The following is a 6,947-nucleotide window of genomic DNA, read 5'->3' on the forward strand; positions in this document are numbered from 1 at the left end:
TTGGCTTTTTCCTCTCTCTCTGCCTGCCTCTCTACCTACTTGTGGTCTCTGTCAAATAAATAAATAAAATCTTTATCAAAAAAAAAAAAAAAAGAGAGAGAGAGAGAGAAAAGACAGGGGGAAGGATAACACAGTGGGCGAGTAATCTGACCTCGCTGAAAGATGGCCATAACAATATTATCATAAAGGAACTGAATCTGAAGGAAACACAATACAATTTTAATAATTAGCAAACCAAGTGCACAACTAAAATGGTGTTATCAGTTTTCATTGTATGAAAACACTAAGACCAAGAGGAAAAGAGTCACATAAACTATTAATAAAACACTTAACTGGACCGGCATGGGCAGTATAAACAAGGGTATTTATGGCAGCTCATTCTAGAGTGCTGGCTGATCTCTCTCCGAGGGCCGCTCAGATCAATTCTAGAAAGAGCCACTTAGTTCCCTACCACGGATCATGTACATAACCACGTGATACTTTTTAAATAAAGAGGGCGCTTCTGTGTCATTAGTCGCATCATGTAGCAGCAATCTAAAATCAAGAGGACAAAAGAAAGAACAGGGAAGAAACATCCCCATAAAAAGAAGACCACATCGTGATGTCACACGTGTTGTTTTCCCCAAAATGCACGTGTGTAACACTGGAGGCAGAGGTCATGGGCAGAAAGAAGGGGGCTTCAGGCGGGTCCACAGTCAGCTCACCGACGGTCATGTTCTTAGGTTCCACGTTACGGGAATGAATACCAAACCCTGAAATCAATTAAAGTGGCAGTCGGTAAGTTCAGGGGACAATAACCTGAGAGAAAGCTGTAAAGTGTAGCTGCTGGAGAAAAGGAAAGTTAAAAGATGTTACTATGAGGCATAAGAAGAAAATAAGCTTTGCTCATTGCTGTTAATTTTTCCCGTCACTGTGTCAACAATGACTGTACATCTACGTTAAGAAGGCATTCTTAGGGGCACCTGGGTGACTCAGTGGGTTAAAGCTTCTGCCTTTGGCTCAGGTCATGATCTCAGGGTCCTGGGATTGAGCCCCACATAGGGCTCTCTGCTCAGCAGGGAGCATGCTTCCCTCTCTCTCTGCCTCTCTGCCTACTTGTGATCTCTGTCAAATAAATAAATAAAATCTTAAAAAAAAAAAAAAAGATTTTATTTATTTATTTGAGAGAGAAAGAGAGCAGGAATGATGGGAAGAGACAGAAGAAGAAGGAAACTCCCGCCCCCTTCCCCCGCCACTGCCGAACAGGGAACCCGATGCAGGACTGGATCCTAGGACCCTAGGAACATGCCCTGAGTCTAAGGCAGACGCTCCACCTACTGAGTCACCCAGTCGCCCTAACAATGTGTTCTTAATCACGCCAGGTATTCTACTCGACTGGAAAATTTAAATTATAATGTGGGTTCGTGATTCTTAGAATTTCTAGGGGTCCACAGCAGAGAACTTTATGTTCTTGGGGTCTACATCAAGCAGAAAAATATATACAGATACATACATATTCATATGCTATGTGCCAAGTAAAAATGCATACATCCATATTACCACTCTCAGATTTACCTGAAATATATAGACATACACATTCTTGAGTTTTAATAGTCTCTTTTGCCTTATTACTTCAAACACTAATGGCTTTAATTTTTTCTCTACCTCATTATTTTAAAATCCAGCTTATTCATCCCTATCCCGATTTATTTTTTCCTGTATTTTCTCATTAGGAAAATCAGAGGAAAGAGAAAAATGGAAGAGAAATAAAAAGAGGAGCGAGAAATTGAACACTGGAACACGTTTAACTATGTTTTCGGGCTGTTTACCAGGAATCCCACGAAGTACTGCAGCATATAGCTTGCAGAGGTATTTTGTCCGAATTCAGTAAGATTTTGTTTAATCTTTATGAGGGGTACTTTAAATTTTATAATTGGGACTTTTTAGAAACCACAGTGCTTAAGAAAGCCTGAACTGAATTTATAGCTTTGTAAATAACCTCGACGGTACATATGCAAACAAGCTTTCCTATATGGAGGAAAATAATAAAGCAGACAGTATTTCCTAACAGATGACAGAAAAATGTGTTATTAGACACCTATTTTAATGAGTTCAATTACTCACCTGCCCTGGATCTCTCTACTCTGATGGATCAAAATAGTCTAGATCTTAAAGGGTATTACTTCGCTTTCCTAATTCATAGCTCTTTCCTCTCCGATTGCCAGATTTTTTAAATAAAGGGATTGTGAGAATTTCCACACTGTTTTGGAAGCAGATGTAATCACGCCTCTCCCCCAGCATCTAAAAGGTGGCCTATAGCCTAATTGGAAACTCTTGCATAGAGGAATTTCCTTTAAATAGTAACGAGAGCAGTATCTTTTTTTTTTTTCTTTCCCCTTGAACAGCTGTAGAGTGTTAGCAAGAATAGTTTTACTTTATTTTCCCAAAATTTGTGCTAAGTGCTAATCAGATTACAAATTCAAATGATAAAATCAAGCTAAAGGGGAAACTTGAAAAATAAAAAAAAATACAAGGGCAGCCCAAGCAGTTAACAAATAGCCTTAACCTTAAAATTATTATTTTTATAATGTGTACATAAAGAATATTCACTTTTTCCATGAATCATAGTTGCCAGAGTCATACCTCTCAAAGGGAGATTAGACAACACAGTCTAATTAATTCCATAGCTGTTGGAGGCAAAAACCATCAGACTATAGGTAACACATTCATTTGACTTTACTTTTAAAGACAGCAGCTCAACATTAAGACTAAAAGGAAGCTTCTGTTCTTGTGTTGTAGTTGATTACTTGGGGAATTTACCAACAGAATAATTTTGCTATTTTCAGCTTGTTGTTAAGTGCTTCTTCCCTGAATGCCTAGGTAGGCCCAGAAAATACCTTTTAAAGCTTGGGATATTGCCATTTCCTGTAAATGTAGCCACATAACGGTGTGAGGTCTAAAGGTCTGTTTCTTTTACATTTTGACAGCTTACATTACGCTAGTCATACTAAAACCAACAGAAAGCAAAGGAAGGAGAGGAACTTCTGGTCACCCTCTTTCCTCCCCTGGAGCCCATTAGAGGCTGCCTGAGTTCCCATCCAAGGCATCTGAGCCTTAGGCATCATCTTCTGTAAGGGATTGTCTGTCTTGTTAGATGGAGAAAGGGCACAAGCGATGCCCCGATGTGCTTGCTTTCTCACCAACTTCTTTCCACAGACCCCGTGTCCTTGTTACGGCTGTCACTTCCCTCTTTTCTCAGAAGGTACAAGGGAGGCTGGGTTCTGCTGTTTGCCATTATTGATGCTACGGCATCAGAACTTCCCAATTCCCGTTAAGAACACTACTAATTTAATGAAATTATACTCAGTTTTACTCTATGACTATAGATCATGTATCAGCAAATTATAGCCTATAGGCCAAACCTGCCTGGCCCCACATCTGTTTTTTAAAAATAAAGTTTTACTGAAACACGGTCAAAAAAAACCCAAAAAACAAAAAAACAAAACAAAACAAAAAGAACACCTGTGCATCCTCGGAGGCTCTCTCAGCACGCAGACCCGGGCCCGGAAACCAGGCATCCTCAGGAAACCCCACGCCTGCGCCTCGGTCATCCAGCAAACTCTGTTCTCTGTGGTTCCCAGTAACCACTACACTTTCTCTCTCCCTTTCGGTTCTTGGAATATTCACTTGGGAATTTCTTATTTTTAGAGCTTCTCTTCTCGAAACTAAGCAAACTACCCTAACCCAGTCTGAGTCAGTTACAGTTAGGCTCCCTTTCTGCTCTCCTTTCACATTCAGCATCGGTTTTGCTACAGACACTGTCACAGGCTACACTTACACTAGTTGAATATGTTGTACATACTTATTCTACTCAAACACGTGGTGTTGCTAAATAGACTGACATTATTTATTTATCAAGTGCCTATAGGATGCTAATCATTGTTTGAAGACCTCTGGCTTGATATCCTGCCTTTCAATGTTGAAATCTCCAAGATCTAGCATAGAGTAAAGCACCTAGAAGATGATCAGGAAATATTTGCAGAATGAGCTAAGACAGATTTGGTTGCCAGGACCCCTGTGTGGCTTCCAGCAATGGTTTCTTCTTCTTTAGGAAAGATCTCAGACCCTTTTTCCCTTTTCTGCAGGTCCTTGAGAGTTGGGATTTTTAAGATTGAAGAGATGATCATTCAATGACATTGTTGTTTCCTTTGTCTTTTATTTTGGGAGTTTTACTACGTCTTACTTTTTGCTTAATCTGTTTTATTTTGGAGTTGCTTTATGTTTTAATACTGATTCTGAAGTGGCTATAATAGAGACCAGAGGAAAAGCATTTCTCTACCGGTTTGTTTCTCATATTAGCACGGCTATCATCTCAGAGATGCCTCCTGAGAGAATGAAAAAACATTTTCTCAATAGGACTCGAGTCATCAAAGTCAAGAATCTATAACCAACACACGATTAATGAGAAGGGAAGCAATTAATTCACATGCATTGACACTTATATTTGAATATATCATGGAATTATATGTAGTGCTCCTAACTGCTAAATACCATTTATTTTAATGCTAAACTGCCTCAGACCTTTTAGGGAGATCAGAATCAGTGGTAGGTTATGCAACTACTCTAAAATTAAAGGCTTGCTTCAGATAATCCAAACGCTGGTAAATGATAGCTAAATTGCTCCCATTCATCACCTCTAAAGACCTAGTATATTAAAATAGCATGTGGAGGCTGTGAATCTCAGTCCAAATCATAGACATATAAGAATATTCCATTTTTCTGTTTTCTATTGAATCAATTTAATTTTGAGGTCCATCAAGTACTATTCTTAATTTCAGTCTTATAAAGTGCAAAAGTGTGTGTACGTGTGTGTGTGTGTGTGTGTGTGTGTGTGTTAGCCCACAGACAGGGGAGGACTGTGATCATAGGTGTCCTGTTCAGAATAACATCATAATAATATTCACTTTCCCTTATCTTATGTTTCCCTGATATTGTACAGCTTTTGTCTCTTTCTGTGACATAGGGGGGACCAAAAGCTTTTGTGAGGTCCTCTGCTCCAGTTACCTAGTCACAGTCCTCCTTGGCCACCAACAATAAGCCACATGAGGCTCTCCACTTCTCAGTGCTCTTTCTTTTCCCCTTGTCTCACTCGAATCTGCTGATTCCAAGTCAACCTGTTTTTCCCAGCAGACTGTTTTTTCTGTTCTAGCTCTTTAAAGGCTAGAAGTGAACCTATAGGCTGAGGTTTCAGAAATAACACAAGGAAAAAATGTGGGCAATTTCGGTCCATATGATGAAAGAACAGACAGAAATGCTAAATGAAGCAGTTAATGCCTTGAAGCACCATTCAGACACAATTCAAATGGAAATTGGACATTTACCGATTTGGTCAAAGTGCTCCCTTCAGTCGTGCTGGTCAGGGCTCTGAGTTTCACATGCAACCAGATTAGTGTATTTCAATTACTAGAACATAAAGTGTGGCGAAGATTAGTTCCAGAAACAGAGGGGAAAACAGCAAAGCAAAAATGTGCTCCAACTCTGCCCTGTTAACTAAAACATAGCAATCTTTATGACTGATGTCTAATATAAGTATTTGTAGTATAATGTAATTTGACCCAAGATCAAGTACTAATTTCCTAATAAGAGGAAGTTTGTATGGTGCCTGGGTGGCTCAGTGGGTTAAGCCTCTGCCTTCAGCTCAGATCATGATCTCAAGGTCCTGGGATCAAGCACAGCATCAGGCTCTCTTCCTCCCCTCTCTTTGCCTGCCTTTTGCCTACTTGTGATCTCTCTCTCTCTCTGTGTCAAATAAATTTAAAAGAAAAAATATTTTTTTAAAAAAGAGAAAGTTTGTCCCCAAATCAGAATCCCAAATAGAATGGATAGAATGGGAAGAATGGATAGTATAGAATAGAATAGAATGGATCCCAAAGAGGATCTCAAGAACACCCGGTAAGATATGAATGGGTTAGTGAAAGAAAAATCATCGTCAGAAAAATAATTAAAAGTATATTCTATACAACAACGGGCAATAGGCCAATAGCAACATTTTACTAAAATAATGACACATTTACTTATATAGATGTAAATGAAGAACTCGAATGACTTAGAACTTTTTTTTTTTTAAGATTTTATTTATTTATTTGACAGAGACAGAGAGAGGGCACAAGCAGGCAGAGGGAGAGAGAGAAGCAGGCTCCCCACCAAGCAAGGAGCCCGATGTGGGACTCCATCCCAGGACCCTGGGATCATGACCTGAGCTGAAGGCAGTTGCTTAATCAACTGAGCCACCCAGACATCCCGACTTAGAACGTCTTCAAGTATGTATTAGACTAATGAAAACTCTATAAATTAATATTTGTTAAAACTATCTCCAATCCTGGTTAGGTCACTTATTGTGATGTTATTTTATGCGTCGGTTTTCTGATCTATAGAAGGGCTACTACTATTTATAGGTTAAATATAGTAAGGTTAAATTAGCTAATACAAGTACTGTGCTTAAGAACAGTAAGTTCTATACAAAAGCTGGCTATTAGCTGAACCATTTTACAGTCTGCAGAAAAAACAATGGAGATTTCAGAGCCTTTGTATAAATAAAAAAGGAGATATCACTCATTGGAAACCATCCTCAGCCCGAGAAGGTATCTGGAGCAGCAATCAAGCCCTTTAAAGGAAGCATGGTGCCATTGTTCTGTGGCTAGAATTGCACGAGCTGAGAATTCTCTACACGTGTGTCTAACCGTGGCTGTTTTCCCCCAGCCCAAATGTTGAGCTCCCATTGAAAAGAAATACAATCTGCAGTTCACCATTTCGGAATTTTCTATTTGGAGGAGGGAGTTAATGGGAAATGACGGTCTAATATACCTAGTTGTGGGACCAGAAATCCTTCCCTACTCAAACATCTTCCCCTTCACCCTGAGAATGGAAACATTCATGAATTGTATGTAAGGCCCTACCTTCTCCTTGAA

This window comes from Neovison vison, chromosome 5 (genome assembly GCF_020171115.1).
Source record: "Neovison vison isolate M4711 chromosome 5, ASM_NN_V1, whole genome shotgun sequence".
In the NCBI taxonomy this organism is placed as follows: Eukaryota; Metazoa; Chordata; class Mammalia; order Carnivora; family Mustelidae; genus Neogale; species Neogale vison.